The 24,681-nt window shown below is 66.8% G+C and overlaps 18 non-coding genes across 18 annotated transcripts; all 18 read left to right on the forward strand.

The window, feature by feature from the left end:
- Window positions 1-88: 88 nt before the first annotated feature.
- Window positions 89-207, forward strand: LOC135329311 (5S ribosomal RNA). The gene has a single exon (XR_010390678.1). It is a non-coding gene; the product is annotated as a 5S ribosomal RNA (ribosomal RNA).
- Window positions 208-1,454: 1,247 nt separating this feature from the next.
- LOC135329312 (5S ribosomal RNA) lies at window positions 1,455-1,573 on the forward strand. Its single transcript, XR_010390679.1, has one exon. It is a non-coding gene; the product is annotated as a 5S ribosomal RNA (ribosomal RNA).
- Window positions 1,574-2,455: 882 nt separating this feature from the next.
- LOC135329314 (5S ribosomal RNA) lies at window positions 2,456-2,574 on the forward strand. Its single transcript, XR_010390681.1, has one exon. It is a non-coding gene; the product is annotated as a 5S ribosomal RNA (ribosomal RNA).
- Window positions 2,575-3,508: 934 nt separating this feature from the next.
- On the forward strand, window positions 3,509-3,627 carry LOC135329280 (5S ribosomal RNA). Its single transcript, XR_010390647.1, has one exon. It is a non-coding gene; the product is annotated as a 5S ribosomal RNA (ribosomal RNA).
- A 2,034-nt stretch (window positions 3,628-5,661) lies between these two features.
- LOC135329315 (5S ribosomal RNA) lies at window positions 5,662-5,780 on the forward strand. The gene has a single exon (XR_010390682.1). It is a non-coding gene; the product is annotated as a 5S ribosomal RNA (ribosomal RNA).
- A 597-nt stretch (window positions 5,781-6,377) lies between these two features.
- On the forward strand, window positions 6,378-6,496 carry LOC135329316 (5S ribosomal RNA). The gene has a single exon (XR_010390683.1). It is a non-coding gene; the product is annotated as a 5S ribosomal RNA (ribosomal RNA).
- A 1,001-nt stretch (window positions 6,497-7,497) lies between these two features.
- LOC135329317 (5S ribosomal RNA) lies at window positions 7,498-7,616 on the forward strand. The gene has a single exon (XR_010390684.1). It is a non-coding gene; the product is annotated as a 5S ribosomal RNA (ribosomal RNA).
- A 799-nt stretch (window positions 7,617-8,415) lies between these two features.
- Window positions 8,416-8,534, forward strand: LOC135329240 (5S ribosomal RNA). Its single transcript, XR_010390607.1, has one exon. It is a non-coding gene; the product is annotated as a 5S ribosomal RNA (ribosomal RNA).
- Window positions 8,535-9,534: 1,000 nt separating this feature from the next.
- Window positions 9,535-9,653, forward strand: LOC135329318 (5S ribosomal RNA). Its single transcript, XR_010390685.1, has one exon. It is a non-coding gene; the product is annotated as a 5S ribosomal RNA (ribosomal RNA).
- Window positions 9,654-11,973: 2,320 nt separating this feature from the next.
- Window positions 11,974-12,092, forward strand: LOC135329319 (5S ribosomal RNA). The gene has a single exon (XR_010390686.1). It is a non-coding gene; the product is annotated as a 5S ribosomal RNA (ribosomal RNA).
- Window positions 12,093-12,992: 900 nt separating this feature from the next.
- Window positions 12,993-13,111, forward strand: LOC135329320 (5S ribosomal RNA). The gene has a single exon (XR_010390687.1). It is a non-coding gene; the product is annotated as a 5S ribosomal RNA (ribosomal RNA).
- Window positions 13,112-14,112: 1,001 nt separating this feature from the next.
- On the forward strand, window positions 14,113-14,231 carry LOC135329263 (5S ribosomal RNA). Its single transcript, XR_010390630.1, has one exon. It is a non-coding gene; the product is annotated as a 5S ribosomal RNA (ribosomal RNA).
- A 2,320-nt stretch (window positions 14,232-16,551) lies between these two features.
- On the forward strand, window positions 16,552-16,670 carry LOC135329277 (5S ribosomal RNA). Its single transcript, XR_010390644.1, has one exon. It is a non-coding gene; the product is annotated as a 5S ribosomal RNA (ribosomal RNA).
- Window positions 16,671-18,883: 2,213 nt separating this feature from the next.
- On the forward strand, window positions 18,884-19,002 carry LOC135329321 (5S ribosomal RNA). Its single transcript, XR_010390688.1, has one exon. It is a non-coding gene; the product is annotated as a 5S ribosomal RNA (ribosomal RNA).
- Window positions 19,003-20,395: 1,393 nt separating this feature from the next.
- LOC135329322 (5S ribosomal RNA) lies at window positions 20,396-20,514 on the forward strand. The gene has a single exon (XR_010390689.1). It is a non-coding gene; the product is annotated as a 5S ribosomal RNA (ribosomal RNA).
- A 799-nt stretch (window positions 20,515-21,313) lies between these two features.
- Window positions 21,314-21,432, forward strand: LOC135329323 (5S ribosomal RNA). Its single transcript, XR_010390690.1, has one exon. It is a non-coding gene; the product is annotated as a 5S ribosomal RNA (ribosomal RNA).
- Window positions 21,433-22,634: 1,202 nt separating this feature from the next.
- LOC135329281 (5S ribosomal RNA) lies at window positions 22,635-22,753 on the forward strand. The gene has a single exon (XR_010390648.1). It is a non-coding gene; the product is annotated as a 5S ribosomal RNA (ribosomal RNA).
- Window positions 22,754-23,955: 1,202 nt separating this feature from the next.
- On the forward strand, window positions 23,956-24,074 carry LOC135329325 (5S ribosomal RNA). The gene has a single exon (XR_010390692.1). It is a non-coding gene; the product is annotated as a 5S ribosomal RNA (ribosomal RNA).
- Window positions 24,075-24,681: the final 607 nt, after the last annotated feature.

The raw sequence follows: 24,681 nt of genomic DNA on the forward strand, positions 1-24,681 counted from the left end.
CAGAGGGTATTTGGGTGTGCGGGGTTGGGTGGAGGGGTGCGAGTGTGCGCAGGCTGTTGTGAAGGGGGCGGCTGTGGGGCTGGCTGTTGCCTACGGCCATACCACCCTGAGAACGCCCGATCTCGTCTGATCTCGGAAGCTAAGCAGGGTCGGGCCCGGTTAGTACTTGGATGGGAGACCGCCTGGGAATACCGGGTGCTGTAGGCTTTTGCCTTTGGCTGACGCCAGGGGGGGCAGCCGTCCCGTGGCGGGGGTCGTTTTTGGGCGAGTGTGCTGGAGCGGGGGCAGCGGAGGGTGTTTGGGTGTGCGGGGTTGGGTTGGGGGGTATGGGGTGTTGCACAAGTGTGCGCAGGCTGTTGTGAAGGGGGCGGCTGTGGGGCTAAGTGCTGTAGCGGGGGCAGCAGAGGGTATTTGGGTGTGCGGGGTCGGGTGGAGGGGTGCGAGTGTGCGCGGGCTGTTGTGAAGGGGGCGGCTGTGGGGCTAGGTGCTGTAGCGGAGGCAGCAGAGGGTTTTTGGGTGTGCAGGGTCGGGTTCGGGGGTGCGAGTGTGCGCGGGCTGTTGTGAAGGGGGCGGCTGTGGGGCTAAGTGCTGTAGCGGGGGCAGCAGAGGGTGTTTGGGTGTGCGGGGTCAGGTTGGGGGGTGTGAGTGTGCGCACGCTGTTGTGAAGGGGGCAGCTGTGGGGCTGGGTGCTGGAGTTGTGGCAGCAGAGGGTATTTGGGTGTGCGGGGTCGGGTTGGGGGGTATGGGGTGTTGCACAAGTGTGTGCGGGTGTTGTGAAGGGGGCGGCTGTGGGGCTAGGTGCTGGAGCGGGGGCAGCAGAGGGTGTTTGGGTGTGCGGGGTCAGGTTGGGGGGTATGGGGTGTTGCACAAGTGTGTGCGGGTGTTGTGAAGGGGGCGGCTGTGGGGCTAGGTGCTGTAGCGGGGGCAGCAGAGGGTGTTTGGGTGTGCGGGGTCGGGTTGGGGGGTATGGGGTGTTGCACAAGTGTGTGCGGGTGTTGTGAAGGGGGCGGCTGTGGGGCTAGGTGCTGTAGCGGGGGCAGCAGAGGGTATTTGGGTGTGCGGGGTCGGGTTGGGGGGTATGGGGTGTTGCACAAGTGTGTGCGGGTGTTGTGAAGGGGGCGGCTGTGGGGCTAGGTGCTGTAGCGGGGGCAGCAGAGGGTGTTTGGGTGTGCGGGGTCGGGTTGGGGGGTATGGGGTGTTGCACAAGTGTGCGCAGGCTGTTGTGAAGGGGGCGGCTGTGGGGCTAGGTGCTGGAGCAGCGGCAGCAGAGGGTGTTTGGGTGTACGGGGTCAGGTTGGGGGGTGTGAGTGTTCGCACGCTGTTGTGAAGGGGGCAGCTGTGGGGCTGGCTGCTGGAGCAGCGGCAGCAGAGGGTATTTGGGTGTGCGGGGTCGGGTTGGGGGGTGCGAGTGTGCGCGGGCTGTTGTGAAGGGGGCGGCTGTGGGGCTGGCTGTTGCCTACGGCCATACCACCCTGAGAACGCCCGATCTCGTCTGATCTCGGAAGCTAAGCAGGGTCGGGCCCGGTTAGTACTTGGATGGGAGACCGCCTGGGAATACCGGGTGCTGTAGGCTTTTGCCTTTGGCTGACGCCAGGGGGGGCAGCCGTCCCGTGGCGGGGGTCGTTTTTGGGCGAGTGTGCTGGAGCGGGGGCAGCGGAGGGTGTTTGGGTGTGCGGGGTCAGGTTGGGGGGTACGGGGTGTTGCACAAGTGTGTGCGGGCTGTTGTGAAGGGGGCGGCTGTGGGGCTAGGTGCTGTAGCGGGGGCAGCAGAGTGTGTTTGGGTGTGCGGGGTCAGGTTGGGGGGTGCGAGTGTGCGCACGCTGTTGTTAAGGGGGCAGCTGTGGGGCTGGGTGCTGGAGTTGTGGCAGCAGAGGGTGTTTGGGTGTACGGGGTCGGGTTGGGGGGTGCGAGTGTGCGCAGGCTGTTGTGAAGGGGGCGGCTGTGGGGCTGGGTGCTGGAGCAGGGGCAGCAGAGGGTGTTTGGGTGTGCGGGGTCAGGTTGGGGGGTGTGAGTGTGCGCAGGCTGTTGTGAAGGGGGCGGCTGTGGGGCTAAGTGCTGTAGCGGGGGCAGGAGAGGGTGTTTGGGTGTGCGGGGTCAGGTTGGGGGGTGTGAGTGTGTGCGGGCTGTTGTGAAGGGGGCGGCTGTGGGGCTGGGTGCTGGAGTTGTGGCAGCAGAGGGTGTTTGAGTGTGCGGGGTCGGGTTCGGGGGTGCGAGTGTGTGCGGGCTGTTGTGAAGGGGGCGGCTGTGGGTGCTGTAGCGGGGGCAGCAGAGGGTATTTGGGTGTGCGGGGTTGGGTTGGGGGGTGCGAGTGTGCGCGGGCTGTTGTGAAGGGGGCGGCTGTGGGGCTGGGTGCTGGAGCAGGGGCAGCAGAGGGTATTTGGGTGTGCGGGGTCAGGTGGAGGGGTGCGAGTGTGCGCAGGCTGTTGTGAAGGGGGCGGCTGTGGGGCTGGCTGTTGCCTACGGCCATACCACCCTGAGAACGCCCGATCTCGTCTGATCTCGGAAGCTAAGCAGGGTCGGGCCCGGTTAGTACTTGGATGGGAGACCGCCTGGGAATACCGGGTGCTGTAGGCTTTTGCCTTTGGCTGACGCCAGGGGGGGCAGCCGTCCCGTGGCGGGGGTCGTTTTTGGGCGAGTGTGCTGGAGCGGGGGCAGCGGAGGGTGTTTGGGTGTGCGGGGTCAGGTTGGGGGGTATGGGGTGTTGCACAAGTGTGTGCGGGCTGTTGTGAAGGGGGTACGCGGTGCGGCGGGCTCTGCGTGGGGAGTCTCGTGGAGGGGCGGGTGTGCTGTAGCGGGGGCAGCAGAGGGTTTTTGGGTGTGCAGGGTGAGGTTGGGGGGTGCGAGTGTGCGCGGGCTGTTGTGAAGGGGGCGGCTGTGGGGCTGGGTGCTGTAGCGGGGGCAGCAGAGGGTGTTTGGGTGTGCGGGGTCGGGTTGGGGGGTGCGAGTGTGCGCAGGCTGTTGTGAAGGGGGCAGCTGTGGGGCTGGGTGCTGGAGCAGGGGCAGCAGAGGGTGTTTGGGTGTGCGGGGTCAGGTTGGGGGAGTTCGAGTGTGCACGGGCTGTTGTAAAGGGGGCGGCTGTGGGGCTGGGTGCTGGAGTTGTGGCAGCAGAGGGTGTTTGGGTGTGTGGGGTTAGGTTGGGGGGTATGGGGTGTTGCACAAGTGTGCGCGGGCTGTTGTGAAGGGGGCGGCTGTGGGGCTGGCTGCTGGAGTTGTGGCAGCAGAGGGTGTTTGGGTGTGCGGGGTCGGGTTGGGGGGTGCGAGTGTGCGCAGGCTGTTGTGAAGGGGGCGGCTGTGGGGCTAAGTGCCGTAGCAGGGGCAGCAGAGGGTGTTTGGGTGTGCGGGGTCAGGCTGGGGGGTGTGAGTGTGCGCGGGCTGTTGTGAAGGGGGCAGCTGTGGGGCTGGGTGCTGTAGCAGGGGCAGCAGAGGGTGTTTGGGTGTGCGGGGTCGGGTGGAGGGGTGCGAGTGTGCGCAGGCTGTTGTGAAGGGGGCGGCTGTGGGGCTGGCTGTTGCCTACGGCCATACCACCCTGAGAACGCCCGATCTCGTCTGATCTCGGAAGCTAAGCAGGGTCCGGCCCGGTTAGTGCTTGGATGGGAGACCGCCTGGGAATACCGGGTGCTGTAGGCTTTTGCCTTTGGCTGACGCCGGGGGGGCAGCCGTCCCGTGGCGGGGGTCGTTTTTGGGCGAGTGTGCTGGAGCGGGGGCAGCGGAGGGTGTTTGGGTGTGCGGGGTCAGGTTGGGGGCTATGGGGTGTTGCACAAGTGTGTGCGGGCTGTTGTGAAGGGGGCGGCTGTGGGGCTAGGTGCTGTAGCGGGGGCAGCAGAGGGTGTTTGGGTGTGCGGGGTCAGGTTGGGGGGTGTGAGTGTGCGCACGCTGTTGTGAAGGGGGCGGCTGTGGGGCTGGGTGCTGGAGTTGTGGCAGCAGAGGGTATTTGGGTGTGCGGGGTCGGGTTGGGGGGTATGGGGTGTTGCACAAGTGTGTGCGGGCTGTTGTGAAGGGGGCGGCTGTGGGGCTAGGTGCTGTAGTGGGGGCAGCAGAGGGTGTTTGGGTGTGCGGGGTCAGGTTGGGGCGTGTCAGTGTGCGCAGGCTGTTGTGAAGGGGGCGGCTGTGGGGTTAGGTGCTGGAGCAGCGGTAGCAGAGGGTGTTTGGGTGTGCGGGGTCGGGTTGTGGGGTGCGAGTGTGCGCGGGCTGTTGTGAAGGGGGCGGCTGTGGGGCTAGGTGCTGTAGCGGGGGCAGCAGAGGGTGTTTGGGTGTGCGGGGTCAGGTTGGGGGGTATGGGGTGTTGCACAAGTGTGCGCGGGCTGTTGTGAAGGGGGCGGCTGTGGGGCTGGGTGCTGGAGCAGGGGCAGCAGAGGGTGTTTGGGTGTACGGGGTCGGGTTGGGGGGTGCGAGTGTGCGCAGGCTGTTGTGAAGGGGGCGGCTGTGGGGCTGGGTGCTGGAGCAGGGGCAGCAGAGGGTGTTTGGGTGTACGGGGTCGGGTTCGGGGGTGCGAGTGTGCGCGGGCTGTTGTGAAGGGGGCGGCTGTGGGGCTGGGTGCTGGAGCAGGGGCAGCAGAGGGTGTTTGGGTGTGCGGGGTCAGGTTGGGGGGTGTGAGTGTGCGCAGGCTGTTGTGAAGGGGGCGGCTGTGGGGCTAAGTGCTGTAGCGGGGGCAGCAGAGGGTGTTTGGGTGTGCGGGGTCAGGTTGGGGGGTGCGAGTGTGCGCACGCTGTTGTGAAGGGGGCGGCTGTGGGGCTAGGTGCTGTAGCGGGGGCAGCAGAGGGTGTTTGGGTGTGCGGGGTCAGGTTGGGGGGTGCGAGTGTGCGCGGGCTGTTGTGAAGGGGGCAGCTGTGGGGCTGGGTGCTGGAGTTGTGGCAGCAGAGGGTGTTTGGGTGTGCGGGGTCGGGTGGAGGGGTGCGAGTGTGCGCGGGCTGTTGTGAAGGGGGCAGCTGTGGGGCTGGGTGCTGGAGTTGTGGCAGCAGAGGGTGTTTGGGTGTGCGGGGTTGGGTTGGGGGGTATGGGGTGTTGCACAAGTGTGTGCGGGCTGTTGTGAAGGGGGCGGCTGTGGGGCTAGGTGCTGGAGCAGCGGCAGCAGAGGGTGTTTGGGTGTGCAGGGTCGGGTTCGGGGGTGCGAGTGTGCGCGGGCTGTTGTGAAGGGGGCGGCTGTGGGGCTGGGTGCTGGAGCAGGGGCAGCAGAGGGTGTTTGGGTGTGCGGGGTCAGGTTGGGGGGTGTGAGTGTGCGCAGGCTGTTGTGAAGGGGGCGGCTGTGGGGCTAGGTGCCGTAGCGGGGGCAGCAGAGGGTGTTTGGGTGTGCGGGGTCAGGTTGGGGGGTGTGAGTGTTCGCACGCTGTTGTTAAGGGGGCAGCTGTGGGGCTGGGTGCTGGAGTTGTGGCAGCAGAGGGTGTTTGGGTGTGCGGGGTCAGGTTGGGGGGTGTGAGTGTTCGCACGCTGTTGTTAAGGGGGCAGCTGTGGGGCTGGGTGCTGTAGCAGGGGCAGCAGAGGGTGTTTGGGTGTACGGGGTCGGGTTGGGGGGTGCGAGTGTGCGCGGGCTGTTGTGAAGGGGGCGGCTGTGGGGCTGGGTGCTGTAGCAGGGGCAGCAGAGGGTGTTTGGGTGTGCGGGGTCGGGTGGAGGGGTGCGAGTGTGCGCAGGCTGTTGTGAAGGGGGCGGCTGTGGGGCTGGCTGTTGCCTACGGCCATACCACCCTGAGAACGCCCGATCTCGTCTGATCTCGGAAGCTAAGCAGGGTCGGGCCCGGTTAGTACTTGGATGGGAGACCGCCTGGGAATACCGGGTGCTGTAGGCTTTTGCCTTTGGCTGACGCCAGGGGGGGCAGCCGTCCCGTGGCGGGGGTCGTTTTTGGGCGAGTGTGCTGGAGCGGGGGCAGCGGAGGGTGTTTGGGTGTGCGGGGTCAGGTTGGGGGGTATGGGGTGTTGCACAAGTGTGCGCGGGCTGTTGTGAAGGGGGCGGCTGTGGGGCTAGGTGCTGGAGCGGGGGCAGCAGAGGGTTTTTGGGTGTGCGGGGTCAGGTTGGGGAGTGTGAGTGTGCGTGGGCTGTTGTGAAGGGGGCGGCTGTGGGGCTGGCTGCTGGAGTTGTGGAAGCAGAGGGTGTTTGGGTGTGCGGGGTTGGGTTGGGGGGTATGGGGTGTTGCACAAGTGTGCGCAGGCTGTTGTGAAGGGGGCGGCTGTGGGGCTAGGTGCTGGAGCAGGGGCAGCAGAGGGTGTTTGGGTGTACGGGGTCAGGTTGGGGGGTGTGAGTGTTCGCACGCTGTTGTTAAGGGGGCAGCTGTGGGGCTGGGTGCTGGAGCAGGGGCAGCAGAGGGTATTTGGGTGTGCGGGGTCGGGTGGAGGGGTGCGAGTGTGCGCAGGCTGTTGTGAAGGGGGCGGCTGTGGGGCTGGCTGTTGCCTACGGCCATACCACCCTGAGAACGCCCGATCTCGTCTGATCTCGGAAGCTAAGCAGGGTCGGGCCCGGTTAGTACTTGGATGGGAGACCGCCTGGGAATACCGGGTGCTGTAGGCTTTTGCCTTTGGCTGACGCCAGGGGGGGCAGCCGTCCCGTGGCGGGGGTCGTTTTTGGGCGAGTGTGCTGGAGCGGGGGCAGCGGAGGGTGTTTGGGTGTGCGGGGTCAGGTTGGGGGGTACGGGGTGTTGCACAAGTGTGTGCGGGCTGTTGTGAAGGGGGCGGCTGTGGGGCTAGGTGCTGTAGCGGGGGCAGCAGAGGGTGTTTGGGTGTGCGGGGTCAGGTTGGGGGGTGCGAGTGTGCGCGGGCTGTTGTGAAGGGGGCAGCTGTGGGGCTGGGTGCTGGAGTTGTGGCAGCAGAGGGTGTTTGGGTGTGCGGGGTCGGGTGGAGGGGTGCGAGTGTGCGCGGGCTGTTGTGAAGGGGGCAGCTGTGGGGCTGGGTGCTGGAGTTGTGGCAGCAGAGGGTGTTTGGGTGTGCGGGGTTGGGTTGGGGGGTATGGGGTGTTGCACAAGTGTGTGCGGGCTGTTGTGAAGGGGGCGGCTGTGGGGCTAGGTGCTGGAGCAGGGGCAGCAGAGGGTATTTGGGTGTGCAGGGTCGGGTTGGGGGGTGCGAGTGTGCGCGGGCTGTTGTGAAGGGGGCGGCTGTGGGGCTAGGTGCCGTAGCGGGGGCAGCAGAGGGTGTTTGGGTGTGCGGGGTCAGGTTGGGGGGTGTGAGTGTTCGCACGCTGTTGTTAAGGGGGCAGCTGTGGGGCTGGGTGCTGGAGTTGTGGCAGCAGAGGGTGTTTGGGTGTGCGGGGTCAGGTTGGGGGGTGTGAGTGTTCGCACGCTGTTGTTAAGGGGGCAGCTGTGGGGCTGGGTGCTGTAGCAGGGGCAGCAGAGGGTGTTTGGGTGTACGGGGTCGGGTTGGGGGGTGCGAGTGTGCGCGGGCTGTTGTGAAGGGGGCGGCTGTGGGGCTGGGTGCTGGAGCAGGGGCAGCAGAGGGTGTTTGGGTGTGCGGGGTCGGGTGGAGGGGTGCGAGTGTGCGCAGGCTGTTGTGAAGGGGGCGGCTGTGGGGCTGGCTGTTGCCTACGGCCATACCACCCTGAGAACGCCCGATCTCGTCTGATCTCGGAAGCTAAGCAGGGTCGGGCCCGGTTAGTACTTGGATGGGAGACCGCCTGGGAATACCGGGTGCTGTAGGCTTTTGCCTTTGGCTGACGCCAGGGGGGGCAGCCGTCCCGTGGCGGGGGTCGTTTTTGGGCGAGTGTGCTGGAGCGGGGGCAGCGGAGGGTGTTTGGGTGTGCGGGGTCAGGTTGGGGGGTATGGGGTGTTGCACAAGTGTGCGCGGGCTGTTGTGAAGGGGGCGGCTGTGGGGCTAGGTGCTGGAGCGGGGGCAGCAGAGGGTGTTTGGGTGTGCGGGGTCAGGTTGGGGAGTGTGAGTGTGCGTGGGCTGTTGTGAAGGGGGCGGCTGTGGGGCTGGCTGCTGGAGTTGTGGCAGCAGAGGGTGTTTGGGTGTGCGGGGTAGGGTTGGGGGGTATGGGGTGTTGCACAAGTGTGCGCAGGCTGTTGTGAAGGGGGCGGCTGTGGGGCTAGGTGCTGGAGCAGGGGCAGCAGAGGGTGTTTGGGTGTGCGGGGTTGGGTGGAGGGGTGCGAGTGTGCTCAGGCTGTTGTGAAGGGGGCGGCTGTGGGGCTAGGTGCTGTAGCGGGGGCAGCAGAGGGTGTTTGGGTGTACGGGGTCAGGTTGGGGGGTGTGAGTGTTCGCACGCTGTTGTGAAGGGGGCAGCTGTGGGGCTGGGTGCTGGAGCAGGGGCAGCAGAGGGTATTTGGGTGTGCGGGGTCGGGTTCGGGGGTGCGAGTGTGCGCGGGCTGTTGTGAAGGGGGCGGCTGTGGGGCTGGGTGCTGGAGCAGGGGCAGCAGAGGGTGTTTGGGTGTGCGGGGTCGGGTGGAGGGGTGCGAGTGTGCGCAGGCTGTTGTGAAGGGGGCGGCTGTGGGGCTGGCTGTTGCCTACGGCCATACCACCCTGAGAACACCCGATCTCGTCTGATCTCGGAAGCTAAGCAGGGTCGGGCCCGGTTAGTACTTGGATGGGAGACCGCCTGGGAATACCGGGTGCTGTAGGCTTTTGCCTTTGGCTGACGCCAGGGGGGGCAGCCGTCCCGTGGCGGGGGTCGTTTTTGGGCGAGTGTGCTGGAGCGGGGGCAGCGGAGGGTGTTTGGGTGTGCGGGGTCAGGTTGGGGGGTATGGGGTGTTGCACAAGTGTGTGCGGGCTGTTGTGAAGGGGGCGGCTGTGGGGCTGGCTGCTGGAGTTGTGGCAGCAGAGGGTGTTTGGGTGTGCGGGGTCGGGTTGGGGGGTGCGAGTGTGCGTGGGCTGTTGTGAAGGGGGCGGCTGTGGGGCTGGGTGCTGGAGCAGGGGCAGCAGAGGGTATTTGGGTGTGCGGGGTTGGGTTGGGGGGTATGGGGTGTTGCACAAGTGTGTGCGGGCTGTTGTGAAGGGGGCGGCTGTGGGGCTGGGTGCTGGAGCGGGGGCAGCAGAGGGTGTTTGGGTGTGCAGGGTCGGGTTGGGGGGTGCGAGTGTGCGCGGGCTGTTGTGAAGGGGGCGGCTGTGGGGCTAGGTGCCGTAGCGGGGGCAGCAGAGGGTGTTTGGGTGTGCGGGGTCGGGTTGGGGGGTGCGAGTGTGCGCGGGCTGTTGTGTAGGGGGCGGCTGTGGGGCTGGGTGCTGGAGTTGTGGCAGCAGAGGGTGTTTGGGTGTGCGGGGTCAGGTTGGGGGGTGTGAGTGTTCGCACGCTGTTGTTAAGGGGGCAGCTGTGGGGCTGGGTGCTGGAGCAGGGGCAGCAGAGGGTATTTGGGTGTGCGGGGTCGGGTTGGGGGGTGCGAGTGTGCGCGGGCTGTTGTGAAGGGGGCGGCTGTGGGGCTGGGTGCTGTAGCAGGGGCAGCAGAGGGTGTTTGGGTGTGCGGGGTCGGGTGGAGGGGTGCGAGTGTGCGCGGGCTGTTGTGAAGGGGGCGGCTGTGGGGCTGGGTGCTGTAGCAGGGGCAGCAGAGGGTGTTTGGGTGTGCGGGGTCAGGTTGGGGGTGTGAGTGTGCGCAGGCTGTTGTGAAGGGGGCGGCTGTGGGGCTGGCTGTTGCCTACGGCCATACCACCCTGAGAACGCCCGATCTCGTCTGATCTCGGAAGCTAAGCAGGGTCGGGCCCGGTTAGTACTTGGATGGGAGACCGCCTGGGAATACCGGGTGCTGTAGGCTTTTGCCTTTGGCTGACGCCAGGGGGGGCAGCCGTCCCGTGGCGGGGGTCGTTTTTGGGCGAGTGTGCTGGAGCGGGGGCAGCGGAGGGTGTTTGGGTGTGCGGGGTCAGGTTGGGGGGTATGGGGTGTTGCACAAGTGTGTGCGGGCTGTTGTGAAGGGGGCGGCTGTGGGGCTAGGTGCTGTAGCGGGGGCAACAGAGGGTGTTTGGGTGTGCGGGGTCAGGTTGGGGGGTGCGAGTGTGCGCACGCTGTTGTGAAGGGGGCAGCTGTGGGGCTGGGTGCTGGAGTTGTGGCAGCAGAGGGTGTTTGGGTGTGCGGGGTCGGGTTGGGGGGTATGGGGTGTTGCACAAGTGTGTGCGGGCTGTTGTGAAGGGGGCGGCTGTGGGGCTAGGTGCTGGAGCGGGGGCAGCAGAGGGTGTTTGGGTGTGCGGGGTCAGGTTGGGGGGTGTGAGTGTTCGCACGCTGTTGTGAAGGGGGCAGCTGTGGGGCTGGGTGCTGTAGCAGGGGCAGCAGAGGGTGTTTGGGTGTGCGGGGTCGGGTTGGGGGGTGCGAGTGAGCGCAGGCTGTTGTGAAGGGGGCGGCTGTGGGGCTAAGTGCTGTAGCGGGGGCAGCAGAGGGTGTTTGGGTGTGCGGGGTCAGGTTGGGGGGTGCGAGTGTGCGCGGGCTGTTGTGAAGGGGGCGGCTGTGGGGCTGGCTGCTGGAGTTGTGGCAGCAGAGGGTGTTTGGGTGTACGGGGTCGGGTTGGGGGGTGCGAGTGTGCGCGGGCTGTTGTGAAGGGGGCGGCTGTGGGGCTGGGGGCTGGAGCAGGGGCAGCAGAGGGTGTTTGGGGGTGCGGGGTCGGGTTGGGGGGTGTGAGTGTGCGCGGGCTGTTGTGAAGGGGGCGGCTGTGGGGCTAAGTGCTGTAGCGGGGGCAGCAGAGGGTGTTTGGGTGTGCGGGGTCAGGTTGGGGGGTGCGAGTGTGCGCGGGCTGTTGTGAAGGGGGCGGCTGTGGGGCTAAGTGCTGTAGCGGGGGCAGCAGAGTGTGTTTGGGTGTGCAGGGTCAGGTTGGGGGGTGTGAGTGTTCGCACGCTGTTGTTAAGGGGGCGGCTGTGGGGCTGGGTGCTGGAGCAGGGGCAGCAGAGGGTATTTGGGTGTGCGGGGTCGGGTGGAGGGGTGCGAGTGTGCTCAGGCTGTTGTGAAGGGGGCGGCTGTGGGGCTAGGTGCTGTAGCGGGGGCAGCAGAGAGTGTTTGGGTGTGCGGGGTCAGGTTGGGGGGTGTGAGTGTGCGCACGCTGTTGTTAAGGGGGCAGCTGTGGGGCTGGGTGCTGGAGCAGGGGCAGCAGAGGGTATTTGGGTGTGCGGGGTCGGGTGGAGGGGTGCGAGTGTGCGCAGGCTGTTGTGAAGGGGGCGGCTGTGGGGCTAGGTGCTGTAGCGGGGGCAGCAGAGAGTGTTTGGGTGTGCGGGGTCAGGTTGGGGGGTGTGAGTGTTCGCACGCTGTTGTTAAGGGGGCAGCTGTGGGGCTGGGTGCTGGAGCAGGGGCAGCAGAGGGTGTTTGGGTGTGCGGGGTTGGGTTGGGGGGTATGGGGTGTTGCACAAGTGTGTGCGGGCTGTTGTGAAGGGGGCTGCTGTGGGGCTAGGTGCTGGAGCAGCGGCAGCAGAGGGTGTTTGGGTGTGCAGGGTCGGGTTGGGGGGTGCGAGTGTGCGCGGGCTGTTGTGAAGGGGGCGGCTGTGGGGCTAGGTGCTGTAGCGGGGGCAGCAGAGGGTGTTTGGGTGTACGGGGTCAGGTTGGGGGGTGTGAGTGTTCGCACGCTGTTGTGAAGGGGGCAGCTGTGGGGCTGGGTGCTGGAGTTGTGGCAGCAGAGGGTGTTTGAGTGTACGGGGTCGGGTTGGGGGGTGCGAGTGTGCGCAGGCTGTTGTGAAGGGGGCGGCTGTGGGGCTAGGTGCTGTAGCGGGGGCAGCAGAGGGTGTTTGGGTGTGCGGGGTCAGGTTGGGGGGTGTGAGTGTTCGCACGCTGTTGTTAAGGGGGCAGCTGTGGGGCTGGGTGCTGGAGCAGGGGCAGCAGAGGGTGTTTGAGTGTGCGGGGTCGGGTTCGGGGGTGCGAGTGTGTGCGGGCTGTTGTGAAGGGGGCGGCTGTGGGTGCTGTAGCGGGGGCAGCAGAGGGTATTTGGGTGTGCGGGGTTGGGTTGGGGGGTGCGAGTGTGCGCGGGCTGTTGTGAAGGGGGCGGCTGTGGGGCTGGGTGCTGGAGCAGGGGCAGCAGAGGGTATTTGGGTGTGCGGGGTCGGGTGGAGGGGTGCGAGTGTGCGCAGGCTGTTGTGAAGGGGGCGGCTGTGGGGCTGGCTGTTGCCTACGGCCATACCACCCTGAGAACGCCCGATCTCGTCTGATCTCGGAAGCTAAGCAGGGTCGGGCCCGGTTAGTACTTGGATGGGAGACCGCCTGGGAATACCGGGTGCTGTAGGCTTTTGCCTTTGGCTGACGCCAGGGGGGGCAGCCGTCCCGTGGCGGGGGTCGTTTTTGGGCGAGTGTGCTGGAGCGGGGGCAGCGGAGGGTGTTTGGGTGTGCGGGGTCAGGTTGGGGGGTATGGGGTGTTGCACAAGTGTGTGCGGGCTGTTGTGAAGGGGGCGGCTGTGGGGCTAGGTGCTGTAGCGGGGGCAGCAGAGGGTGTTTGGGTGTGCGGGGTCAGGTTGGGGGGTGCGAGTGTGCGCGGGCTGTTGTGAAGGGGGCGGCTGTGGGGCTGGGTGCTGGAGTTGTGGCAGCAGAGGGTGTTTGGGTGTGCGGGGTCGGGTGGAGGGGTGCGAGTGTGCGCGGGCTGTTGTGAAGGGGGCAGCTGTGGGGCTGGGTGCTGGAGTTGTGGCAGCAGAGGGTGTTTGGGTGTGCGGGGTTGGGTTGGGGGGTATGGGGTGTTGCACAAGTGTGCGCAGGCTGTTGTGAAGGGGGCGGCTGTGGGGCTAGGTGCTGGAGCAGGGGCAGCAGAGGGTGTTTGGGTGTGCGGGGTTGGGTGGAGGGGTGCGAGTGTGCTCAGGCTGTTGTGAAGGGGGCGGCTGTGGGGCTAGGTGCTGTAGCGGGGGCAGCAGAGGGTGTTTGGGTGTACGGGGTCAGGTTGGGGGGTGTGAGTGTTCGCACGCTGTTGTTAAGGGGGCAGCTGTGGGGCTGGGTGCTGGAGCAGGGGCAGCAGAGGGTATTTGGGTGTGCGGGGTCGGGTGGAGGGGTGCGAGTGTGCGCGGGCTGTTGTGAAGGGGGCGGCTGTGGGGCTGGGTGCTGGAGCAGGGGCAGCAGAGGGTATTTGGGTGTGCGGGGTCGGGTGGAGGGGTGCGAGTGTGCGCAGGCTGTTGTGAAGGGGGCGGCTGTGGGGCTGGCTGTTGCCTACGGCCATACCACCCTGAGAACGCCCGATCTCGTCTGATCTCGGAAGCTAAGCAGGGTCGGGCCCGGTTAGTACTTGGATGGGAGACCGCCTGGGAATACCGGGTGCTGTAGGCTTTTGCCTTTGGCTGACGCCAGGGGGGGCAGCCGTCCCGTGGCGGGGGTCGTTTTTGGGCGAGTGTGCTGGAGCGGGGGCAGCGGAGGGTGTTTGGGTGTGCGGGGTCAGGTTGGGGGGTATGGGGTGTTGCACAAGTGTGTGCGGGCTGTTGTGAAGGGGGCGGCTGTGGGGCTGGGTGCTGTAGCGGGGGCAGCAGAGGGTGTTTGGGTGTGCGGGGTCAGGTTGGGGGGTGCGAGTGTGCGCGGGCTGTTGTGAAGGGGGCGGCTGTGGGGCTGGCTGCTGGAGTTGTGGCAGCAGAGGGTGTTTGGGTGTGCGGGGTCGGGTTGGGGGGTGCGAGTGTGCGTGGGCTGTTGTGAAGGGGGCGGCTGTGGGGCTGGGTGCTGGAGCAGGGGCAGCAGAGGGTATTTGGGTGTGCGGGGTTGGGTTGGGGGGTATGGGGTGTTGCACAAGTGTGTGCGGGCTGTTGTGAAGGGGGCGGCTGTGGGGCTAGGTGCTGGAGCAGCGGCAGCAGAGGGTGTTTGGGTGTGCAGGGTCGGGTTGGGGGGTGCGAGTGTGCGCGGGCTGTTGTGAAGGGGGCGGCTGTGGGGCTAGGTGCCGTAGCGGGGGCAGCAGAGGGTGTTTGGGTGTGCGGGGTCGGGTTGGGGGGTGCGAGTGTGCGCGGGCTGTTGTGAAGGGGGCGGCTGTGGGGCTGGGTGCTGGAGTTGTGGCAGCAGAGGGTGTTTGGGTGTGCGGGGTCAGGTTGGGGGGTGTGAGTGTTCGCACGCTGTTGTTAAGGGGGCAGCTGTGGGGCTGGGTGCTGGAGCAGGGGCAGCAGAGGGTATTTGGGTGTGCGGGGTCGGGTTGGGGGGTGCGAGTGTGCGCGGGCTGTTGTGAAGGGGGCGGCTGTGGGGCTGGGTGCTGTAGCAGGGGCAGCAGAGGGTGTTTGGGTGTGCGGGGTCGGGTGGAGGGGTGCGAGTGTGCGCAGGCTGTTGTGAAGGGGGCGGCTGTGGGGCTGGCTGTTGCCTACGGCCATACCACCCTGAGAACGCCCGATCTCGTCTGATCTCGGAAGCTAAGCAGGGTCGGGCCCGGTTAGTGCTTGGATGGGAGACCGCCTGGGAATACCGGGTGCTGTAGGCTTTTGCCTTTGGCTGACGCCAGGGGGGGCAGCCGTCCCGTGGCGGGGGTCGTTTTTGGGCGAGTGTGCTGGAGCGGGGGCAGCGGAGGGTGTTTGGGTGTGCGGGGTCAGGTTGGGGGGTATGGGGTGTTGCACAAGTGTGTGCGGGCTGTTGTGAAGGGGGCGGCTGTGGGGCTAGGTGCTGGAGCGGGGGCAACAGAGGGTGTTTGGGTGTGCGGGGTCAGGTTGGGGGGTGCGAGTGTGCGCACGCTGTTGTGAAGGGGGCAGCTGTGGGGCTGGGTGCTGGAGTTGTGGCAGCAGAGGGTGTTTGGGTGTGCGGGGTCGGGTTGGGGGGTATGGGGTGTTGCACAAGTGTGTGCGGGCTGTTGTGAAGGGGGCGGCTGTGGGGCTAGGTGCTGGAGCGGGGGCAGCAGAGGGTGTTTGGGTGTGCGGGGTCAGGTTGGGGGGTGTGAGTGTTCGCACGCTGTTGTGAAGGGGGCAGCTGTGGGGCTGGGTGCTGTAGCAGGGGCAGCAGAGGGTGTTTGGGTGTGCGGGGTCGGGTTGGGGGGTGCGAGTGAGCGCAGGCTGTTGTGAAGGGGGCGGCTGTGGGGCTAAGTGCTGTAGCGGGGGCAGCAGAGGGTGTTTGGGTGTGCGGGGTCAGGTTGGGGGGTGCGAGTGTGCGCGGGCTGTTGTGAAGGGGGCGGCTGTGGGGCTGGCTGCTGGAGTTGTGGCAGCAGAGGGTGTTTGGGTGTACGGGGTCGGGTTGGGGGGTGCGAGTGTGCGCGGGCTGTTGTGAAGGGGGCGGCTGTGGGGCTGGGGGCTGGAGCAGGGGCAGCAGAGGGTGTTTGGGGGTGCGGGGTCGGGTTGGGGGGTGTGAGTGTGCGCGGGCTGTTGTGAAGGGGGCGGCTGTGGGGCTAAGTGCTGTAGCGGGGGCAGCAGAGGGTGTTTGGGTGTGCGGGGTCAGGTTGGGGGGTGCGAGTGTGCGCGGGCTGTTGTGAAGGGGGCGGCTGTGGGGCTAAGTGCTGTAGCGGGGGCAGCAGAGTGTGTTTGGGTGTGCAGGGTCAGGTTGGGGGGTGTGAGTGTTCGCACGCTGTTGTTAAGGGGGCGGCTGTGGGGCTGGGTGCTGGAGCAGGGGCAGCAGAGGGTATTTGGGTGTGCGGGGTCGGGTGGAGGGGTGCGAGTGTGCTCAGGCTGTTGTGAGGGGGGCGGCTGTGGGGCTAGGTGCTGTAGCGGGGGCAGCAGAGAGTGTTTGGGTGTGCGGGGTCAGGTTGGGGGGTGTGAGTGTTCGCACGCTGTTGTTAAGGGGGCAGCTGTGGGGCTGGGTGCTGGAGCAGGGGCAGCAGAGGGTATTTGGGTGTGCGGGGTCGGGTGGAGGGGTGCGAGTGTGCGCAGGCTGTTGTGAAGGGGGCGGCTGTGGGGCTAGGTGCTGTAGCGGGGGCAGCAGAGAGTGTTTGGGTGTGCGGGGTCAGGTTGGGGGGTGTGAGTGTTCGCACGCTGTTGTTAAGGGGGCAGCTGTGGGGCTGGGTGCTGGAGCAGGGGCAGCAGAGGGTGTTTGGGTGTGCGGGGTTGGGTTGGGGGGTATGGGGTGTTGCACAAGTGTGTGCGGGCTGTTGTGAAGGGGGCTGCTGTGGGGCTAGGTGCTGGAGCAGCGGCAGCAGAGGGTGTTTGGGTGTGCAGGGTCGGGTTGGGGGGTGCGAGTGTGCGCGGGCTGTTGTGAAGGGGGCGGCTGTGGGGCTAGGTGCTGTAGCGGGGGCAGCAGAGGGTGTTTGGGTGTACGGGGTCAGGTTGGGGGGTGTGAGTGTTCGCACGCTGTTGTGAAGGGGGCAGCTGTGGGGCTGGGTGCTGGAGTTGTGGCAGCAGAGGGTGTTTGAGTGTACGGGGTCGGGTTGGGGGGTGCGAGTGTGCGCAGGCTGTTGTGAAGGGGGCGGCTGTGGGGCTGGGTGCTGGAGCAGGGGCAGCAGAGGGTGTTTGGGTGTGCGGGGTCAGGTTGGGGGGTGTGAGTGTTCGCACGCTGTTGTTAAGGGGGCAGCTGTGGGGCTGGGTGCTGGAGCAGGGGCAGCAGAGGGTGTTTGAGTGTGCGGGGTCGGGTTCGGGGGTGCGAGTGTGCGCGGGCTGTTGTGAAGGGGGCGGCTGTGGGTGCTGTAGCGGGGGCAGCAGAGGGTATTTGGGTGTGCGGGGTTGGGTTGGGGGGTGCGAGTGTGCGCGGGCTGTTGTGAAGGGGGCGGCTGTGGGGCTGGGTGCTGGAGCAGGGGCAGCAGAGGGTATTTGGGTGTGCGGGGTCGGGTGGAGGGGTGCGAGTGTGCGCAGGCTGTTGTGAAGGGGGCGGCTGTGGGGCTGGCTGTTGCCTACGGCCATACCACCCTGAGAACGCCCGATCTCGTCTGATCTCGGAAGCTAAGCAGGGTCCGGCCCGGTTAGTACTTGGATGGGAGACCGCCCGGGAATACCGGGTGCTGTAGGCTTTTGCCTTTGGCTGACGCCAGGGGGGGCAGCCGTCCCGTGGCGGGGGTCGTTTTTGGGCGAGTGTGCTGGAGCGGGGGCAGCGGAGGGTGTTTGGGTGTGCGGGGTCAGGTTGGGGGGTATGGGGTGTTGCACAAGTGTGCGCGGGCTGTTGTGAAGGGGGCGGCTGTGGGGCTAGGTGCTGGAGCGGGGGCAGCAGAGGGTTTTTGGGTGTACGGGGTCAGGTTGGGGGGTGTGAGTGTTCGCACGCTGTTGTTAAGGGGGCAGCTGTGGGGCTGGGTGCTGGAACAGGGGCAGCAGAGGGTATTTGGGTGTGCGGGGTCGGGTGGAGGGGTGCGAGTGTGCTCAGGCTGTTGTGAAGGGGGCGGCTGTGGGGCTAGGTGCTGTAGCGGGGGCAGCAGAGGGTGTTTGGGTGTGCGGGGTCAGGTTGGGGGGTGTGAGTGTGCGCAGGCTGTTGTGAAGGGGGCGGCTGTGGGGCTAAGTGCTGTAGCGGGGGCAGCAGAGGGTGTTTGGGTGTGCGGGGTCAGGTTGGGGGGTGCGAGTGTGCGCGGGCTGTTGTGAAGGGGGCGGCTGTGGGGCTAAGTGCTGTAGCGGGGGCAGCAGAGGGTGTTTGGGTGTACGGGGTCGGGTTGGGGGGTGCGAGTGTGCGCGGGCTGTTGTGAAGGGGGCGGCTGTGGGGCTGGGGGCTGGAGCAGGGGCAGCAGAGGGTGTTTGGGGGTGCGGGGTCGGGTTGGGGGGTGTGAGTGTGCGCGGGCTGTTGTGAAGGGGGCGGCTGTGGGGCTAAGTGCTGTAGCGGGGGCAGCAGAGGGTGTTTGGGTGTGCGGGGTCAGGTTGGGGGGTGCGAGTGTGCGCGGGCTGTTGTGAAGGGGGCGGCTGTGGGGCTAAGTGCTGTAGCGGGGGCAGCAGAGTGTGTTTGGGTGTGCAGGGTCAGGTTGGGGGGTGTGAGTGTTCGCACGCTGTTGTTAAGGGGGCGGCTGTGGGGCTGGGTGCTGGAGCAGGGGCAGCAGAGGGTATTTGGGTGTGCGGGGTCGGGTGGAGGGGTGCGAGTGTGCTCAGGCTGTTGTGAAGGGGGCGGCTGTGGGGCTAGGTGCTGTAGCGGGGGCAGCAGAGAGTGTTTGGGTGTGCGGGGTCAGGTTGGGGGGTGTGAGTGTTCGCACGCTGTTGTTAAGGGGGCAGCTGTGGGGCTGGGTGCTGGAGCAGGGGCAGCAGAGGGTATTTGGGTGTGCGGGGTCGGGTGGAGGGGTGCGAGTGTGCGCAGGCTGTTGTGAAGGGGGCGGCTGTGGGGCTAGGTGCTGTAGCGGGGGCAGCAGAGAGTGTTTGGGTGTGCGGGGTCAGGTTGGGGGGTGTGAGTGTTCGCACGCTGTTGTTAAGGGGGCAGCTGTGGGGCTGGGTGCTGGAGCAGGGGCAGCAGAGGGTGTTTGGGTGTGCGGGGTTGGGTTGGGGGGTATGGGGTGTTGCACAAGTGTGTGCGGGCTGTTGTGAAGGGGGCTGCTGTGGGGCTAGGTGCTGGAGCAGCGGCAGCAGAGGGTGTTTGGGTGTGCAGGGTCGGGTTGGGGGGTGCGAGTGTGCGCGGGCTGTTGTGAAGGGGGCGGCTGTGGGGCTAGGTGCTGTAGCGGGGGCAGCAGAGGGTGTTTGGGTGTACGGGGTCAGGTTGGGGGGTGTGAGTGTTCGCACGCTGTTGTTAAGGGGGCAGCTGTGGGGCTGGGTGCTGGAACAGGGGCAGCAGAGGGTATTTGGGTGTGCGGGGTCGGGTGGAGGGGTGCGAGTGTGCTCAGGCTGTTGTGAAGGGGGCGGCTGTGGGGCTAGGTGCTGTAGCGGGGGCAGCAGAGTGTGTTTGGGTGTGCGGGGTCAGGTTGGGGGGTGTGAGTGTGCGCAGGCTGTTGTGAAGGGGGCGGCTGTGGGGCTAAGTGCTGTAGCGGGGGCAGCAGAGGGTGTTTGGGTGTGCGGGGTCAGGTTGGGGGGTGCGAGTGTGCGCGGGCTGTTGTGAAGGGGGCGGCTGTGGGGCTAAGTGCTGTAGCGGGGGCAGCAGAGAGTGTTTGGGTGTGCGGGGTCAGGTTGGGGGGTGTGAGTGTTCGCACGCTGTTGTTAAAGGGGCAGCTGTGGGGCTGGGTGCTGGAGCAGGGGCAGCAGAGGGTATTTGGGTGTGCGGGGTCGGGTGGAGGGGTGCGAGTGTGCGCAGGCTGTTGTGAAGGGGGCGGCTGTGGGGCTGGCTGTTGCCTACGGCCATACCACCCTGAGAACGCCCGATCTCGTCTGATCTCGGAAGCTAAGCAGGGTCGGGCCCGGTTAGTACTTGGATGGGAGACCGCCTGGGAATACCGGGTGCTGTAGGCTTTTGCCTTTGGCTGACGCCAGGGGGGGCAGCCGTCCCGTGGCGGGGGTCGTTCTTGGGCGAGTGTGCTGGAGCGGGGGCAGCGGAGGGTGTTTGGGTGTGCGGGGTCAGGTTGGGGGGTATGGGGTGTTGCACAAGTGTGTGCGGGCTGTTGTGAAGGGGGCGGCTGTGGGGCTAGGTGCTGGAGCGGGGGCAGCAGAGGGTGTTTGGGTGTGCGGGGTCAGGTTGGGGGGTGTGAGTGTTCGCACGCTGTTGTGAAGGGGGCAGCTGTGGGGCTGGGTGCTGTAGCAGGGGCAGCAGAGGGTGTTTGGGTGTGCGGGGTCGGGTTGGGGGGTGCGAGTGAGCGCAGGCTGTTGTGAAGGGGGCGGCTGTGGGGCTAAGTGCTGTAGCGGGGGCAGCAGAGGGTGTTTGGGTGTGCGGGGTCAGGTTGGGGGGTGCGAGTGTGCGCGGGCTGTTGTGAAGGGGGCGGCTGTGGGGCTGGCTGCTGGAGTTGTGGCAGCAGAGGGTGTTTGGGTGTACGGGGTCGGGTTGGGGGGTGCGAGTGTGCGCGGGCTGTTGTGAAGGGGGCGGCTGTGGGGCTGGGGGCTGGAGCAGGGGCAGCAGAGGGTGTTTGGGGGTGCGGGGTCGGGTTGGGGGGTGCGAGTGTGCGCGGGCTGTTGTGAAGGGGGCGGCTGTGGGGCTAAGTGCTGTAGCGGGGGCAGCAGAGTGTGTTTGGGTGTGCAGGGTCAGGTTGGGGGGTGTGAGTGTTCGCACGCTGTTGTTAAGGGGGCGGCTGTGGGGCTGGGTGCTGGAGCAGGGGCAGCAGAGGGTATTTGGGTGTGCGGGGTCGGGTGGAGGGGTGCGAGTGTGCTCAGGCTGTTGTGAAGGGGGCGGCTGTGGGGCTAGGTGCTGTAGCGGGGGCAGCAGAGAGTGTTTGGGTGTACGGGGTCAGGTTGGGGGGTGTGAGTGTTCGCACGCTGTTGTTAAGGGGGCAGCTGTGGGGCTGGGTGCTGGAGCAGGGGCAGCAGAGGGTGTTTGGGTGTGCGGGGTCGGGTTGGGGGGTGCGAGTGTGCGCGGGCTGTTGTGAAGGGGGCGGCTGTGGGGCTGGGTGCTGGAGTTGTGGCAGCAGAGGGTGTTTGGGTGTGCGGGGTCAGGTTGGGGGGTGTGAGTGTTCGCACGCTGTTGTTAAGGGGGCAGCTGTGGGGCTGGGTGCTGGAGCAGGGGCAGCAGAGGGTATTTGGGTGTGCGGGGTCGGGTTGGGGGGTGCGAGTGTGCGCGGGCTGTTGTGAAGGGGGCGGCTGTGGGGCTGGGTGCTGTAGCAGGGGCAGCAGAGGGTGTTTGGGTGTGCGGGGTCGGGTGGAGGGGTGCGAGTGTGCGCAGGCTGTTGTGAAGGGGGCGGCTGTGGGGCTGGCTGTTGCCTACGGCCATACCACCCTGAGAACGCCCGATCTCGTCTGATCTCGGAAGCTAAGCAGGGTCGGGCCCGGTTAGTACTTGGATGGGAGACCGCCTGGGAATACCGGGTGCTGTAGGCTTTTGCCTTTGGCTGACGCCAGGGGGGGCAGCCGTCCCGTGGCGGGGGTCGTTTTTGGGCGAGTGTGCTGGAGCGGGGGCAGCAGAGGGTGTTTGGGTGTGCGGGGTTGGGTTGGGGGGTATGGGGTGTTGCACAAGTGTGTGCGGGCTGTTGTGAAGGGGGCGGCTGTGGGGCTAGGTGCTGGAGCGGGGGCAGCAGAGGGTGTTTGGGTGTGCGGGGTCAGGTTGGGGGGTGCGAGTGTGCGCGGGCTGTTGTGAAGGGGGCAGCTGTGGGGCTGGGTGCTGGAGTTGTGGCAGCAGAGGGTTTTTGGGTGTACGGGGTTGGGTTGGGGGGTATGGGGTGTTGCACAAGTGTGTGCGGGCTGTTGTGAAGGGGGCGGCTGTGGGGCTAGGTGCTGGAGCGGGGGCAGCAGAGGGTGTTTGGGTGTACGGGGTCAGGTTGGGGGGTGTGAGTGTTCGCACGCTGTTGTTAAGGGGGCAGCTGTGGGGCTGGGTGCTGGAGCAGGGGCAGCAGAGGGTATTTGGGTGTGCGGGGTCGGGTGGAGGGGTGCGAGTGTGCTCAGGCTGTTGTGAAGGGGGCGGCTGTGGGGCTAGGTGCTGTAGCGGGGGCAGCAGAGGGTGTTTGGGTGTGCGGGGTCAGGTTGGGGGGTGTGAGTGTTCGCACGCTGTTGTTAAGGGGGCAGCTGTGGGGCTGGGTGCTGGAGCAGGGGCAGCAGAGGGTATTTGGGTGTGCGGGGTCGGGTTGGGGGGTGCGAGTGTGCGCAGGCTGTTGTGAAGGGGGCGGCTGTGGGGCTGGCTGTTGCCTACGGCCATACCACCCTGAGAACGCCCGATCTCGTCTGATCTCGGAAGCTAAGCAGGGTCGGGCCCGGTTAGTACTTGGATGGGAGACCGCCTGGGAATACCGGGTGCTGTAGGCTTTTGCCTTTGGCTGACGCCAGGGGGGGCAGCCGTCCCGTGGCGGGGGTCGTTTTTGGGCGAGTGTGCTGGAGCGGGGGCAGCGGAGGGTGTTTGGGTGTGCGGGGTCAGGTTGGGGGGTATGGGGTGTTGCACAAGTGTGTGCGGGCTGTTGTGAAGGGGGCGGCTGTGGGGCTAGGTGCTGTAGCGGGGGCAGCAGAGGGTGTTTGGGTGTGCGGGGTCAGGTTGGGGGTATGGGGTGTTGCACAAGTGTGTGCGGGCTGTTGTGAAGGGGGCGGCTGTGGGGCTGGGTGCTGGAGCGGGGGCAGCAGAGGGTGTTTGGGTGTGCGGGGTCAGGTTGGGGGGTGCGAGTGTGCGCGGGCTGTTGTGAAGGGGGCAGCTGTGGGGCTGGGTGCTGGAGTTGTGGCAGCAGAGGGTGTTTGGGTGTACGGGGTCGGGTTGGGGGGTGCGAGTGTGCGCAGGCTGTTGTGAAGGGGGCGGCTGTGGGGCTAGGTGCTGTAGCGGGGGCAGCAGAGGGTGTTTGGGTGTGCAGGGTCAGGTTGGGGGGTGCGAGTGTGCGCGGGCTGTTGTGAAGGGGGCGGCTGTTGGGCTAGGTGCTGGAGCAGCGGCAGCAGAGGGTGTTTGGGTGTGCGGGGTCGGGTTGGGGGGTGCGAGTGAGCGCAGGCTGTTGTGAAGGGGGCGGCTGTGGGGCTAAGTGCTGTAGCGGGGGCAGCAGAGGGTGTTTGGGTGTGCGGGGTCAGGTTGGGGGGTGCGAGTGTGCGCGGGCTGTTGTGAAGGGGGCGGCTGTGGGGCTGGCTGCTGGAGTTGTGGCAGCAGAGGGTGTTTGGGTGTACGGGGTCGGGTTGGGGGGTGCGAGTGTGCGCGGGCTGTTGTGAAGGGGGCGGCTGTGGGGCTGGGGGCTGGAGCAGGGGCAGCAGAGGGTATTTGCGTGTGCGGGGTCGGGTTGGGGGGTGTGAGTGTGCGCGGGCTGTTGTGAAGGGGGCGGCTGTGGGGCTAAGTGCTGTAGCGGGGGCAGCAGAGTGTGTTTGGGTGTGCGGGGTCAGGTTGGGGGGTGTGAGTGTGCGCACGCTGTTGTTAAGGGGGCAGCTGTGGGGCTGGGTGCTGGAGCAGGGGCTGCAGAGGGTATTTGGGTGTGCCGGGTCGGGTTCGGGGGTGCGAGTGTGCGCAGGCTGTTGTGAAGGGGGCGGCTGTGGGGCTGGCTGTTGCCTACGGCCATACCACCCTGAGAACGCCCGATCTCGTCTGATCTCGGAAGCTAAGCAGGGTCCGGCCCGGTTAGTGCTTGGATGGGAGACCGCCTGGGAATACCGGGTGCTGTAGGCTTTTGCCTTTGGCTGACGCCAGGGGGGGCAGCCGTCCCGTGGCGGGGGTCGTTTTTGGGCGAGTGTGCTGGAGCGGGGGCAGCGGAGGGTGTTTGGGTGTGCGGGGTCAGGTTGGGGGGTACGGGGTGTTGCACAAGTGTGTGCGGGCTGTTGTGAAGGGGGCGGCTGTGGGGCTAGGTGCTGTAGCGGGGGCAGCAGAGGGTGTTTGGGTGTGCGGGGTCAGGTTGGGGGTATGGGGTGTTGCACAAGTGTGTGCGGGCTGTTGTGAAGGGGGCGGCTGTGGGGCTGGGTGCTGGAGCGGGGGCAGCAGAGGGTGTTTGGGTGTGCGGGGTCAGGTTGGGGGGTGCGAGTGTGCGCGGGCTGTTGTGAAGGGGGCAGCTGTGGGGCTGGGTGCTGGAGTTGTGGCAGCAGAGGGTGTTTGGGTGTACGGGGTCGGGTTGGGGGGTGCGAGTGTGCGCAGGCTGTTGTGAAGGGGGCGGCTGTGGGGCTAGGTGCTGTAGCGGGGGCAGCAGAGGGTGTTTGGGTGTGCAGGGTCAGGTTGGGGGGTGCGAGTGTGCGCGGGCTGTTGTGAAGGGGGCGGCTGTGGGGCTAGGTGCTGGAGCAGCGGCAGCAGAGGGTGTTTGGGTGTGCGGGGTCGGGTTGGGGGGTGCGAGTGAGCGCAGGCTGTTGTGAAGGGGGCGGCTGTGGGGCTAAGTGCTGTAGCGGGGGCAGCAGAGGGTGTTTGGGTGTGCGGGGTCAGGTTGGGGGGTGCGAGTGTGCGCGGGCTGTTGTGAAGGGGGCGGCTGTGGGGCTGGCTGCTGGAGTTGTGGCAGCAGAGGGTGTTTGGGTGTACGGGGTCGGGTTGGGGGGTGCGAGTGTGCGCGGGCTGTTGTGAAGGGGGCGGCTGTGGGGCTGGGGGCTGGAGCAGGGGCAGCAGAGGGTATTTGCGTGTGCGGGGTCGGGTTGGGGGGTGTGAGTGTGCGCGGGCTGTTGTGAAGGGGGCGGCTGTGGGGCTAAGTGCTGTAGCGGGGGCAGCAGAGTGTGTTTGGGTGTGCGGGGTCAGGTTGGGGGGTGTGAGTGTGCGCACGCTGTTGTTAAGGGGGCAGCTGTGGGGCTGGGTGCTGGAGCAGGGGCTGCAGAGGGTATTTGGGTGTGCCGGGTCGGGTTCGGGGGTGCGAGTGTGCGCAGGCTGTTGTGAAGGGGGCGGCTGTGGGGCTGGCTGTTGCCTACGGCCATACCACCCTGAGAACGCCCGATCTCGTCTGATCTCGGAAGCTAAGCAGGGTCGGGCCCGGTTAGTACTTGGATGGGAGACCGCCTGGGAATACCGGGTGCTGTAGGCTTTTGCCTTTGGCTGACGCCAGGGGGGGCAGCCGTCCCGTGGCGGGGGTCGTTTTTGGGCGAGTGTGCTGGAGCGGGGGCAGCGGAGGGTGTTTGGGTGTGCGGGGTCAGGTTGGGGGGTATGGGGTGTTGCACAAGTGTGTGCGGGCTGTTGTGAAGGGGGCGGCTGTGGGGCTAAGTGCTGTAGCGGGGGCAGCAGAGGGTGTTTGGGTGTGCGGGGTCAGGTTGGGGGGTGCGAGTGTGCGCGGGCTGTTGTGAAGGGGGCGGCTGTGGGGCTAAGTGCCGTAGCGGGGGCAGCAAAGGGTGTTTGGGTGTGCGGGGTCAGGTTGGGGGGTGCGAGTGTTCGAACGCTGTTGTGAAGGGGGCAACTGTGGGGCTGGGTGCTGGAGTTGTGGCAGCAGAGGGTGTTTGGGTGTGCGGGGTCGGGTGGAGGGGTGCGAGTGTGCGCGGGCTGTTGTGAAGGGGGCAGCTGTGGGGCTGGGTGCTGGAGTTGTGGCAGCAGAGGGTGTTTGGGTGTGCGGGGTTGGGTTGGGGGGTATGGGGTGTTGCACAAGTGTGTGCGGGCTGTTGTGAAGGGGGCGGCTGTGGGGCTAGGTGCTGGAGCAGCGG

Source organism: Dromaius novaehollandiae, chromosome 9 (genome assembly GCF_036370855.1).
Source record: "Dromaius novaehollandiae isolate bDroNov1 chromosome 9, bDroNov1.hap1, whole genome shotgun sequence".
Classification (NCBI taxonomy): Eukaryota; Metazoa; Chordata; class Aves; order Casuariiformes; family Dromaiidae; genus Dromaius; species Dromaius novaehollandiae.